We start from the raw sequence: 14854 nt of genomic DNA on the forward strand, positions 1-14854 counted from the left end.
CCACCCTAAACCGTATCCAGTTTACAAACCATGGCAGCAGATAGGGATAGCTGATGCACAAATAAAAACTAAAAAATTAACCCGTAAAAACAAAGTTTTTCACTACAAATCCTTTATATGCGTGGCATCGGTTTTATTTTATTATTCATTTCTGTTTTTCTTGAGTAAGAGTTTCATTTTTATCACATTGGTATTTTAAATTAAATATGAAAAAAAAAATTCCTAAAAAGTGGAAAATTTTGGAAAAAAATGTTCACGAAAATAAATTGTCACGCACAACGAGTCTGTGTGCAAAATGTCAGCTCGATTGGATCACGGGAAGTGGGTTAAAAAACGACCGAAAGATTTGCACGGTCGTAAGCGCGCAAGCAAGCAAGTGAACTTAATATAAAGGATTTTAAAAAAAAGCCCCTAGCAGTGTGCGACTGTGGTCATCCAGAAAAGACCGTACACAACTTATGACGACGCAATGCCCGATGCACAAATACAAAGGGGACGTCGCAGCGATGCTACACTCTGCTGCTGCTGATGCGGTTACCTGGGCTTGACCACCTGAAGTGTGACCATCGTAGTTGTTGATCTGCATTGACACCAGCCGTACGAAAGAAGAAGAAGATTGCAGATGCCCCTGCTGCCTCTATGCAATGGGAGGGTAATTATTGTTCTGCTTGATCGCTCAGGAAAGCCTCACTGGAGTCGCAAGACTCATTTTCAGGAGGGTCCTGCCAGGTTTGTCGCAGTCGAGGACGAAGCTGCCACTGCGTGTGATCCCAATCGAGAAAATGTTGCAGGTAAAATGTCAACGTTGGGATAATATAATTGGCCAATTGCAGTTACACGGTGTCTTATTTTAGATATGGATGACCTCTTGTGCTGAAACAATTACCATATTCTCAGGAATATAATTACCTTTTAACGTTCCTTTGATCCTAACATGTATTTGGAGCCTCTTTAATCCTATTGTAATGATTATTGGGCACACTAATGCATCACTAAGTGGATTATACTAATGCCGGTTTTGTTGACCTCATTGCAACAGGGCTACCCATAATGCAATGTGCCAGCAACATTTTTTTATTTCACTTTGAACACAAATGAGTTTATTTACGAGGACACTTTTTATGATCGGAAGATATGTCTGTTATTCAATAGCTACGAATGGCTAACGATTCATATTCAAATTTAAAACTGTTCACCGGTTAACGTTTGTTACAATTTTATTATAATTATCAGACTCCATGGTGCAAGGTGCAACCTCCAAACCTTTCCACTCCATCTCTCAGCCCTCTCTATTTATGGCTACGAAGAAGGGCCTTTGCCCGAAACGTCGCCTCTTCTACATTTACTTACTAAGGCTGCAATGTGTTGTTGACAAATGCGTTGAGTTTTTTGTTGTTGTTGCATGAAATTCTCAGACATCTGGGAGGGGGTGGCAGAAAATGACCCAATTGTTTAATGACGCGGCTAGTGCTGCCCTTTTTAGGTCAAGGTCAATTGTGTTCAGGACGCGCAAAAACAGCGACAATAACGTAGGACTTTATTTCAAAAGCTTGACATTTCGCGTCCCCCCCCCTTCCCCACCGCCCTATCACCCCCCCCCCAACCCCCCCCCCCCCCCCCATGGGACGTTTCTGGGATCACATGATGGACTGTGACCTACTAAATGTCAATCGCCTGCGCGACTTTTATTAATTTGTCCACGTGTCTTGCCGAGCAATGTCTCGTGTGTCCTGCTTGGTCAGCCAGCTGGGTTCAAAGTCAGAGTTCGTTTTAGAGCTGGGCAGGTAATTGGTTACCTTACTGACAATAATCGTCATAATCGGTTCGATTACTCAACTGATGGGATAACACGGAACATGGCTGGACGGGAGGCGATGAGCGGATCTTGCTGGCATCATCGGCGTCACCAGCCGCGTCGCACGTGGGGGGGGGGGGGGGGGGGGCTTGTCGGCGGTTTCCCGCCTTCGGGAGGGATAGGGTGTCGGGAGTGACCGCCAATTTTTAAAGAATCGACCACAAGAGGTGGAATCGATCAATAATCTCAGCTCGAGTTAATTTATCTTGGAAATTCACAATAATTGGCGTAAGGCGTTGAGTTTTCATGTTAAGGCATATCCAGAAAATCTACGAGCGTTTATTATGCTTGTGTAGTAAGACCGAATTAGGTGCACACACACGCAACTTGGAGGCAACACTATTTATTAAACGGTAAATAATATAACACTCTACATGAGGTGGTGACCACCTTCCTCAACTCACTAACACTCTGGAACACGACACAGACTGGACCAGGCAGGCAACGGCCTGCCTGGCCCAGGACGACGACTCGGGACTTGACGACCGAAGATGTCTTCACCTTGGAGTACAGTACAACAGCAGCCTCGCTCTGCGTTCACACCACGCTTATATTTGGTTTGGCGTGGCTGGCTCCGCCCCGGCGTGGCTGGCTCTCTTCAGGCCACGCCTCCCTTCCCAGGACACGCCTCACTTCCCCCACCTCTGGGAGGGTCCGGATCCCTCCACCACGTGACCCCCCAGGCACCCCCTTGGGGCCCCCAGCCTTCGTACGGGCCGACACAGTAGTGACCTTTCTCTGTCACTACATCACCCCCCCCCTGTATAAACACACAGCCGTCCCCGGCTGTAACACAACTGTGAAACATCGAAAAGGTGTGCCTCCGAACCAACAACATCAATAAATGACCGGCGACCGATAAGAAATACAATCACGTAATATATACAGAATCGACGAGGGTAAAAGGGAACCGCATAGAAAACGGGGAATTAACAACAAATATACATGAAAACTGGCTAACCCACTTACGCTCCAGCACAGCCCCCCCCCCCCCCGTTAGAATCACGCATGCAATGACAGTCACCCGTTAGCACCCCCCCGCCTTTCCGACGTGGCGTCACAACTAGTAGCACGCGTCGGCCATATCGGGGGGGGAATTTCCATGTTACCACCCCACCGCCTTTCCGACGCGGCGTCACAACCAGTAGCACGCGTCGGCCATATCGGGGGGGGGAATTTCCATGTTACCACCCCACCGCCTTTCCGACGCGGCGTCACAACCAGTAGCACACGTCGGCCATATCGGTGGGATTTTAACCCAGTCTCTCTCCAAGACTCGCATCGCAGCATATAGCTGTACCGACCGAGCTGAGACGACCCATCGTTCACTCACTGCACAACATGCACCCTAACAACTGAGGGATACAGTCTCAACGTAACAGGACAACTCCACCTGAACCTTACGAATCTCCAACCCACTGTTTCAACGCGCCTCGGAGGGTCTCAACCTCCGAGCCGTCAGGTCAAGCTGTCAGCCATAGCATGACGGGACCACACTCTCTGAGCCATGTGAGCGCACAGCCCACAAGGCTAGACATGCCACGGAGTGTTTCAATCTCCGGGCTGTCAGGTCAAGCCGTCAGCCATTGCATGACGGGACCACACTCTCCGAGCCCTGTGAGCGCACAGCCCACTAGGCTAGACATGCCACGGAGTGTTTCAATCTCCGGGCTGTCAGGTCAAGCCGTCAGCCATTGCATGACGGGACCACACTCTCCGAGCCCTGTGAGCGCACAGCCCACTAGGCTAGACATACCACGGAGTGTTTCAATCTCCGGGCTGTCAGGTCAAGCCGTCAGCCATTGCATGACGGGACCACACTCTCCGAGCCATGTGAGCGCACAGCCCACTAGGCTAGACATGCCACGGAGTGTTTCAATCTCCGGGCTGTCAGGTCAAGCCGTCAGCCATTGCATGACGGGACCACAACGTTCATGTTAGACACGCAACACTCACTGGGCCATCCTGGTCAGGACCTGCGCCCCAAGATAGGTGACAGCCAGCAGCACAATTCCAAATCCCTGGCCGCATGTCACCATCGCAATTTAACACCATCACAACACATACAATTTGAATTATGATCCCCCACAGAACTGATCCAATGCCGAACAGGTACGCACAATTTGTGACGATCCCGAATATTCAATGGGTCACAACAATACACCTCACATCCCGTATCCGTACACATCATCTCCGAGACTCGCATTGCAGCATGCAGCTGTACCAACCGAGTGGAGAGCAACGCAATTTGACGGCAATTAACGGAAACGCACCCCCGATCCATGTAGAACACAAGGAGAATTCTCGCACAAAAGACATCATCTGTGCAACAACGGACAGGAACCAACCAGTGAGTTTGAAACAAATCGAACCTGTCATTTCAAAATCTCCTTCAACATTAACTATGGGACTCAGGGCATTCGAATTTTGAGAGCAAAAAAACTATACACAAACCCCAAGAATCGCCAAATTGATTAATACAGTATATGCAGTATATGAAATTCGTACAGTGAATCATTTGGCGCAATGCTCCATCCAGTCCCCACATGGCAACACACACAATCAATACTCCAGACAATCCGTACATAGTAAATAATCACAAGCAAGTACCCAACAGTCCCTACACTGTTAACAATTCCAAGCAAAGCTCCATACGGTCTGTACCTTGGCAACAATGACGATCAAAGTTTCTTACAGTTACACGTGACAATCACGAGCGAAACTCCATACAGTATACACAATAACAATGGCGATTTCGCAACAAAACGATGTAACAACACGAGTCGTTAACACGGCAACCTACAGCATATCAACGGAGCTCGGGACACCAACAACGAATTAATCATTAACTACACCCAGAAAATACCGATCTCGACGCCGTATTTAACCGTCCGCGGGGAACACAAAACCGGAGAGTCAAACTGAAAAAGTCCCTCCCAGCAGTGTCTCCAACGTCGAAACCCTCTCTTCAATCACGGGCCCCTCTCGCTCTCACCTCCGATGCCCTCCCCCGCTCTTCTTACTTCAATGTGGGGAGGGAGGCCCGTAATCACAGGGCTGCAGCGGCGCGCCGCCAGGCCGGCGCAGCACCCAAAGCGCAAAAGGCGGGAACGCCGCCACCGCGAAACCACTGCCGCGGTGAAAATGGCGGGAACGCGGCTGTGGGAAGTGCGGGAACGCCAACACGTTGAAATGGCGGGAACGCCGCCGCAGTGAAATGGCAGGAACGCCGGCACCGCCGAAACGGCGCGAACGCCACAGCTGCGTCATCTTGCAATTTCGCCATCACTCACCAACACCCGGCCACTCCCTTGCCACCAGCAGCTGGTCGAGTTGACGAGCGACGTCGCTCCAACTCGCCGTCGATGGCGACCAGCCCGGGCCCGCAGCCTCCTCCCATGCAGGCTGCAGTTGCCCATCCCCCGGGGCACATCACCGGGGCCCCGGACTCCGGGGTCGTCGCAGGGAGAGGCCAGGTGCAACCCACACCGTCCATCCGCACCTCCGGTTGGGTCTTGCACTTCGCTGCCAGCTTTTACACCATGGCAGCGAAGGGTACAGCTTCTTCAAATTAATCAGTGAAAGTTCGATGACCACTTCTACACCAAATGTAGTAAGACCGAATTAGGTGCACACACACGCAACTTGGAGGCAACACTATTTATTAAACGGTAAATAATATAACACTCTACATGAGGTGGTGACCACCTTCCTCAACTCACTAACACTCTGGAACACGACACAGACTGGACCAGGCAGGCAACGGCCTGCCTGGCCCAGGACGACGACTCGGGACTTGACGACCGAAGATGTCTTCACCTTGGAGTACAGTACAACAGCAGCCTCGCTCTGCGTTCACACCACGCTTATATTTGGTTTGGCGTGGCTGGCTCCGCCCCGGCGTGGCTGGCTCTCTTCAGGCCACGCCTCCCTTCCCAGGACACGCCTCACTTCCCCCACCTCTGGGAGGGTCCGGATCCCTCCACCACGTGACCCCCCAGGCACCCCCTTGGGGCCCCCAGCCTTCGTACGGGCCGACACAGTAGTGACCTTTCTCTGTCACTACACTTGTGGTAGGAAACCGGAACACCCTGAGAAAACCCACGCGTGCGAGGGGGCAACACTCAATCCCGAAACAGATGGCGTCAGTCCACTGGCTGTACCGCCTTCTACAGGCGAGCCAGAACCAGGGCACCTACTGTGAATATTCCGTCACAGTTCCTATGATCACTGTTTCATTGCTTTCATGGCTTTATTTTGGTGATTTCGAAAAGTGTATTGGTTTAGCCATGTTTGTTTGTTGTAGTGCAGAGTTAGACTGATGGCCTTAATCTAAGTTGTCTTGTGGTTGTTGTTGGTTGTTTGACTTGCATCCCACTGGGATTTTTGCACACAGCGTTGGTGTACAGTGAATTTTTTTTCTTCAATATTTTGCTGTCTTTTCTTGGATTCTCTGTTTGCACTTAGTCACATAGTCACTTTAAGATGTTTTTTTTCATGTTTTTTGTTTGTTGCGGTTGCACCCGATTCAAGAGCCGAATGGCTCACAGGGCTATACCTAATAAATGAACTTGAACCTACTCGACGCCCACGGCAAGTGAGTTTCATGTTCGTGGGATAATTATAATTTCCTGGATAAATTAAATGGTTACGATTGCTAGCAAACAACTGATCATTCCAAGCAAGACCTTCCTTCAAAATAACATTTTAAAAACTCAAAGGCTTAACGCGTTCGTTGAAGTAGGACCACTGTTGCAGTTCACGACACGTGGTGTGGTGACCTTCCCCCGCAACCTCCGATGAGCACGGCTGTCTACGTACGGTTGCGAAAGAAGTTCAACATGCACACGAACGTAGACATACAATATCGGTCAGCCCAGAGCGATGTTTTTTGTTGGAATCGCTCTGCCTCTCTGGCCTCTCGAGTACCGACCGATGTGCTGCTGAAGAAGGGCCATTGGCCCCCGGAACGTCGCCCACATTACGGATCGATTTTTTGCGTTTGTAAGTCCCGCGGTTCGTCGCCGTACCCAGGAGGCTCCGTCGTCCGCCGTCCCCTCGGTTCGGCGGGCGCCAAATTCAATCCGCGGCGCGGATCGCGCAATTGGGTTCGGGGGTCGGTGACATTTTTAAATATTTCAGGTGGCCCTCGGCGTGCTTGATATTTACTCATAAGCCTCATGAATATTTGTAATTACCCGGTGCACAATATGAGGATAGAAGAAGAGTTGGGGGGGGAGGCATGTGGGATGGGGGGGGGGGTGACAGCCGTGCCATCGTCTCACCAGAGTCCGCGTCTCAACCCCTGCGGGCAGGGATTAATTTCTCACTGAATGTTCGCTGGTAAGCGTGCAACGGTGGTGATATGTTAACTACCTCGCCTGGTAAACAGGAGGTCCGATGACGTACTTGTGCATACTTGTACATCGCTAGTTTTTCTTCCGATTCCGTCCCGATGACGTACAAGGCCATGCAGGAGGGCGTGTGGCACAGTTTGGCGCCAGCTATCATAGAGTGCAGTCGTGTCCCTACACTTCTCTGCGGTGAGTACAATGTCTTTAAAAACAACGGCGCTACGCCCCTCTAAATCAAATGAAACGCTGAACCGCGTGCGCGTTCCGAGATTCGACGGCGAACAGGACACCCACCCTGCAACTGGCAGTCGTCTCGGAACGGGAAAGGGTTAATTTCTGCCGCCCCACCACCGCCGAGCGATGTACGATGACGAACACCTCTCTCGCCCCGCGTGCTGAGAGTCAGCGAAGTCAACAGAGCAATCTGCCCACCCCCCACGTGCCCCTCCCCGTCCTCCGATCCGATCACCCCCTCCTCCTACCCCCGCTCCTCCCCTCCCGCCGAGCCTGCCGGGCAGTGACATTCTGAGTGTGAGCAGAGATACTCGTTAATTACTACACTTAGGAGAAAGTTGGGGGGGAAAAACCCAACAAAATAAACAACCCGTATTCTCTAGATTACCTCCGTCCGTTCACCACCAACAAAACCCAGAGTATGTAAAGTGATCGTTGGGGATAAGTCTTATAATCTGGTAGGCACATGATAAAGGTTTTCTTTTGGGCTAGATCGCGTATATATAAATGTGTCGTTAAACCGGCCACCACCCGACACAGCCAATTAGTAAGGTTTGTCACGTAAACAGAACGTGCCAATTCCTAGTGTGTTTTGTTTATGTGAAAAACTTAACCAATTGGCTGTGTCGGGTGGTGGCGGGTTTAAAGACGCATTCATATTTACGCGATCTAACCCAAAAGAAAACCTCTATTATGGATAAAACTGGTCGTGAAAGCCCTACTGCGTGTTAATCTGGTAGACGTGTAACCAAAACTACGATCACATTATTGACACCGGACACAAGATAATACGGCAACTGCACGGTTGTTAGATAGACAGATTTGATGAAACGGATAGAGCTCGGTCGGAGGCAAAACCGCGAGCTGTCTGAGCTGTTGCCGTGATGAAAAATAAAAAGTCGGCTGGGCCCATTTTTTTATTTAAAAAAAAAGATAGCACCGTCGTATTAGCAGCGAACGTGTGTCGTGTCGATTAACACGAACAATTGAGAGCCGACCTTGTTTACACAGCGGCTGGCGATGGAATATATATCACACACACGCGTGTGTATATATAGAAAAAAGGGGAACGTTGCAGGCTCAAGTGCTTGCCTACGTGCTCAAACACAGGGGCCCATTCAGTGCCATTAAAACATCCACGCGAGCTGGGGGGGCGGGGGGCATTTGGTGACGGGGGGGTGGGGGGGGGACCATCACCCCCCTCCCCCCCACCGCCGCCGGCCAAAAAAGACAAAACGCTGCGGTCACAAATCCCCGTTCCGCAGAGCTGTGTCACGAACACAGCCGAAATGGTGCTCAGTTGAGGATGGACAAAAAAAATCGGAAACGCGACAAAAGCAACCAGAGGAAGAGGAGGGGGGAGGGAGTTGCGTACAAGTGTTCGGAAATTATTTTTTTAAATATATTTTTTAAACATTTACAATACATTAAAAAAAAACATAAAATGCCCTTGAACTCCTATTAATTACCGGAGACAAATTGTAAAACAAAAGTTACCCTGTTTGGTTTTGTTGAAGCCAAGGCTTAAAGGTGGGCCTTGAGGTACATAAATGTAATGAAGAATGGCAGGGTATACAACTAAATCAATAAGAATAACTAGAGATAGACAACTTGTAGATGTATTGGACACGTAAGGAGAAAACAAGGGAGTGAATATAAACTTGCTTTTGACTGGGAAAATCGTCGGCACAAGAAGCCGAGGAAGTTGCACGATCAATTAAAAACAAGCGGATGCAACTGGGAGAATCTGATACCAACTTTCTCGAGTGAATAAAATGGGACAGAGCTCCACGGATTGAAGGCCATGCCCGCTGACGTTATGAGAGAGAACGCGGCACAGAGAAAGATACATAATCGCTCTGTTAATATGTATTAATGCGTTAAAGCCACATGCATCGTTAGTTACTAATTAAAAGAAAATAAGCAATAGGTAAAGTCACGTAGAAGGGAAGTAATAAAATAATAAAAATAAAACATAATAAAATAATTCTCACGACGTTTCAGCCACAACGCAAGCAGCCGTCCTCAGGTGAAGACCAGGTCTGTCGGGGAGGCAGCGTCAAGTGCTTGCCAACCTGCCTGGTGAAGTATGGTTAAAGACCAGGTCTTCACCTGAGGACGGCTGCTTGCGTTGTGGCCGAAACTTCGTGAGAATTATTTTATTATGTTTTATTTTTATTATTTTATTACTTCCCTTCTACGTGACTTTACCGAAAGAACCAAGAAGATGAATCCCTGCAGTCACGAAAGCTTTAAATCGAAAAGCAATAGGTAGTTGGTGGTGCAGTGGAGACGGAGCGATGTGTGTTCGAAAGCCGGTCAACTTGAGTTGACATCGGTTCTGAACCCTCAACCCTTGAACCCCCATTTCACAAATCCACATCAACCTGCCTGGTGAAGTATGGTTAAAAAAAAACCCAATGGTCAAGCAAACCCCCCATGACTGACACGGTATGGGGAGGCCACATTCATTCAGCATTGGATTTACAAAGGCCTACACATTATATTTAGTTTTAATTATCAAAGTAACGGACCGTTGTATCCCCAGTTTTCGTCCACTGGCCAAACTAAAAAGACTGATGAGTCAATGTTTGTAGAAATTGTAGCTGGGACGATGAGTAGACCAACACTATTAATCTATTTAAAATTGTAGTCCACTGCTTGTCAATTACTCGGATGCCTTGATAAATGTTCGCCGTCCCCACTCCTGGCCCTCAGAAGCTGAGAAACCCCCCTAACAAGCCATGTCCATCGTGACAAGGCTACTTGTGCTGATGCCATCACTCATGAAATAGGATCGCCACTTCAGCGGTACAAAAAAAACATGGAACTGACAACCACGACGATGACGATCCTGGGACAACCTGGAGAGGTGGCAACCGTGACGTGGATAAAGCGTGGAGTGATACCTTTGATCGGGTGTTTTTGTGTTGTTCAACGAGTCGAGTAATCGAACCGATAACCGTTGTAGCAATCAATTCAAATCAAGAGCAATCAATGACTTTAACAGAGAAATAATGCGAGAGCCCAGCTCTAGCTGACACGTTCAAAATACTTTAGTTCAGTGTTCTTCACTGATTGTCAGAGGGGGGCGGGGGGCACTTTCCCCGATAAGACATCATCAGTGTGAGCGGCCGCCACACATTTGACACCATTGGGGGTTTGACAGCAAAACCACGATGATGATGATGGGGGGTGTTTTCATCATTTGTGTATTGTCGGGGCCCGCACGTCAAAGGCCGCGCTAAAGGCCACCAGGGGCCGCCAGGGGCATGTGAGGGCCTCGCAATGAAGAACGCCGCTTTCGATCGAGTCGTCCTCAAGCCTACTGAGGTCGTCGTGAGGATTAGTCGGGGGTGGGGAGAAGGGTGGAGATGTATCGATTGCGAGGCACGTTAAACTTTTAACCGTTGGCCCATGCATTTTTCATGAGGGCCTTTAAAGCCAAGCGTGGTCCATGGCCACGCTTGGCTTTTATTTTTCCACGATTGCGTCACCGCTTGGAAAAAAAGAGAAATTCTGCACGCTCCGTTGGGAGGTCGTGAGCAGTCAACCAGCGGATGTGCCGAAAGCGTGGCAGATTTTCGTCACTCCGCCTCGAGAACGTGGACAAGCGCGTGTCATACTTCCCCCCCCCCCCCCCGTTCCTCCAGGCAAGAAATTTCCCAATAATTTATTTTTAAGAGTTGTGTGCTCTGGATATTTTTTTTTCTTGAAGTTCACACTGCAGGCTAACCAAATGCGCTGACCTATACGTAAATGTAGAAATGCTTAGAGATGACGTGGCCTATTTGTGCGCAACAAAAGTGCTGGACAAAAAACAAATGGCAGAGCATGGCATTTATTTGAATTAAGTTATATTTTATTAAAATAAAAACCTATTCTAATGAAAAAAAACGCAAAATGTATATTTGTAATAACATGTTTCCTACAATATAAACCCAATGACGCATTCTTCAAAAATGGATGGGATATCATTTTCATTTTTTTTGTATGTGAGCATGCGTGCATAAACTCCCGCACATCATTATGAAACCTATTTCAAATGCCTTTTCCTGCGCCACAGCCCACAATCGAGTGTGCAGTCGACATCCGTCGACCGAACTGCCACAAGCATCTTTGATTACATCGCTCCCATCTCCTCTTCATTAGCACTGCTCTCTTCCGAGTGCTCCTTGCCCAGGATCTCACCGTGTCGGTTCGCTGTCCGTCTCGTATTCACACATCGCATGTTCAACTTATTTCGTACCGTACGCAGACAACAGCGCTAATCGAAGGTACGGAAGAGGAAAGACAACAAAAAACTAAACACAGAATGCAGCTCTAACGAGATAAGTTTTCAATCGAGATTTTAAAGTGCATAGTCCCGGTGGCTTCCTAATATCGAGAGGAGCGTTCCAGAACGTCCGCAGAAGCACACCTGAAAGTGCGCCATGCGGTGACCGTCTTCGTTTACCGTGCAGTAAACGAACATCACAAACTCTGGAGTACGCGGCAGGGAATTCACCGCGTGAATGGTCGTAAGCGAAAGAGTACTTGGGTCTCAATTGGACTTACTATACACGGTTCAGGCAGCAACATGGGTGAGGATTAAGGTTCGTGACGGAACTTTAATTTGCGTGTTTCCACTTCCCATTCATGGTGAAATAACACACCAAGCGTGCCCAGTTCTGTCGAATGCCGGCCGGAGCTTGCGTTCAGCTGGAGAAAACACAAAAAAACTACAGCGATTGCATCTTGTTGCAAAATATTTTAATTACACTTAATTACACACACACACACCGCCAATTACGCTTTCTGAAGCAGCGACGCGTATTAAGATAGAGGGCCACGCGTCACCTTAGGAGTAAAACATTAAACCAGAGGCGGAAATCATTTAACCTGCCCACGTGGAGGAAAAAAAATACCAGCGCGCTCAAATGTGAATTGAAAGACGTTTTTGTTCGTCTAAGATCTGAATCTTTTACGTTAACCTGGTTCAGATCTATGTCGAAACCACTCCAGTGACCGCTACATCACACGTCGAATCACACACGCTCATCATCACGAACCAAAGCGCGGTAAGTTCACCGAGTGCAAGTGTTTGACGTTATCCGATCTCCCCAAAAGATGTGGTCGTGAACCTACAATGCACTGACAGTCGTCACACCGACAGTAGCAGCAAGCGGCAACGCACCTACACACGTACATCAACCAAACTCACAAAGCCCTCCGCCTTAAGATTCCGCGTGTGCATTTATTGCACGGCAGTTGTGACATAAAAATGGCCCGTCCTTCAAAATACCTGCTTGCGTCCGGTGGAGTAAATTCATAATTCCCTCCTCCACCTCACATCTAAGCCACCCCCTCTCGCGGTGCACCTGTATACCGCCCGAGACCGCTCACAAGAGCCGCGGGGAACCATTCGCCCATCCGTGCGGCGGGTTAATTCTGCCGCACGCGATTATTTCACCCGGATTGACCCGTGCCGCGCGTGCCGTTGTTCCGAAGCACGCGCTCACATGCGATTAAAGCCGATGGGATTAACGTTGCTAACGATGCTGGGGGGTGGCGGTTGGAGTGGAGTGGGGGGGGGCTATACAAAGCGTCTTCTTGTGTACGTGCACAAGTGCGTTAGTGTAGACGCTGCGCCTCCAATTCACCCGACGTGCGCGCGTGCGTCGAGCGTGACGTCACGAGGGCCCGTTACATTATTTACACATCCTGCCACTCACGGCGCGCGCGGCTCACGTTCTCGAGACAAGGTCGGCCAGCCATCGTCCCCAGCGACGCCGTTCAGAATCAACGCAAGAGCTTCAAGGGTGGCTTTCAGTGCGGCAAACAACCATGCCCCCCCCCCCCCCGGTCCGGCCTTCCAACTTGCTTTTCAATTAACAGTGACAAACGTGTGGGTTTTCACAGTTAACCGATGTCATGAAAAATTACGCTACTTAACACGTTCGTCGATAACCACTGCCCGAGAGAGGTAACATTATACGAGAGGGGACAGTGGCAAACGGTATTTCTGTAGAGCAGATGGAGAAAGATCATTGCCCAAAACGTCGCCGATTGTAGTTTTTTCCCGTTGAGAGCATTATTATTGATGATCGTGTTTTTGTTATTTCCACCTTTGCGCCACTACCAACTTAGTATCACGTCGTCTACCTAATACAGAAGTGAGAATACTCCACGGCTTTGGGTGTTGGCCACGATTAAGTGACGTTCTTTGAGATCGTGGAGAAAACCTTAATGCCACGTGTTTTTATTAGTAGTATTATCTCCCACTGGATTACGTTCTCAACAGCACAAGTGACGGCCTCGCTGCTAAAATCAAAAGTCCAAATTGTCGCTTAAACATAGCCATTGCTTCGCCATAAGCCAAATAGAAGCGCACTCCCATCGTTTTTCCCACCGATATGCCGACACTTAACGCCACAATGCGTTCCATCAGTCACCATCTCAGGCACTTGCACCACTTTTATGTAACGAGGTATTACGCGCGCTAGTTAATTGGTTGCAACCACCTTCTTTCGTATGAGGGGGGGGGGGGGCGCTTATAATGGGACATCCAATTTAGCTATCCACTCCACAGTGGATAGCTAAATTGGCAACAGATCGTCGTGGGCAGGTTGACGAGATGATGGCTGTCTAACACGCGGTCGTTCTCCGAGAACCTGGCAGCTGATGTCATCAAGGCCTCTCCGGTATGGAAAGCATGGTAACCCAAACATGCGACGATCACCTGCGTTTTGCTGATGAAGCCTAAAGCTGCCATCGCCGGCTCGAGTTTCTAAGCACACACAGCGCCGTAGATATAGCAAAAATAAAAGGAAAATGCTCGCATCTTTAAATAAAGTTTGGATCAAAACAGTAAATTTTTTTGGTTCTTTCGGTAAAGTCACGAAGAAGGGAAATAATAAAATAATAAAAATAAAACTATAAAATACAATTCTCACGACGTTTCGGCCACAACACAAGCAGCCGTCCTCAGGTGAAGAAACAGAGCTGTCGGAAAGACAGCGCTGCCGTGAGAATTTTATTTTACTGTTTTATTTTTATATTTTATTATTTCCCTTCTACGTGACTTTACCGAAAGAACCAAGAAGATGAATCTCTGCAGTCACGAAAGCTTTAAATCGAAACAAGTTTTTTTTCCTTCCTCTCTTCAAAGCATTTTACATCGCACAGCAGTAAACTGACGGATGTATAACAGTGTTTGGTTTTGTTTAGATCAAGTGAAAGACACCATGGAAGGTTCAAGCATGGAAACACCAAGCATGGCAAATCGACGAAGGAATTTTCTTTCGTGAATGTTGCAGACAGCTTAAACAGATCATTAAAATGAGATAGAATGAGGCTATCAACGCTGCGCAAAGGATGACCAAAGAATGCTCTTTTATATCTTCATGATTCGGTAAATGATTCTCCAAGC

The sequence above is a fragment of the Lampetra fluviatilis genome, chromosome 30, assembly GCF_964198595.1.
Source record: "Lampetra fluviatilis chromosome 30, kcLamFluv1.1, whole genome shotgun sequence".
Classification (NCBI taxonomy): Eukaryota; Metazoa; Chordata; class Hyperoartia; order Petromyzontiformes; family Petromyzontidae; genus Lampetra; species Lampetra fluviatilis.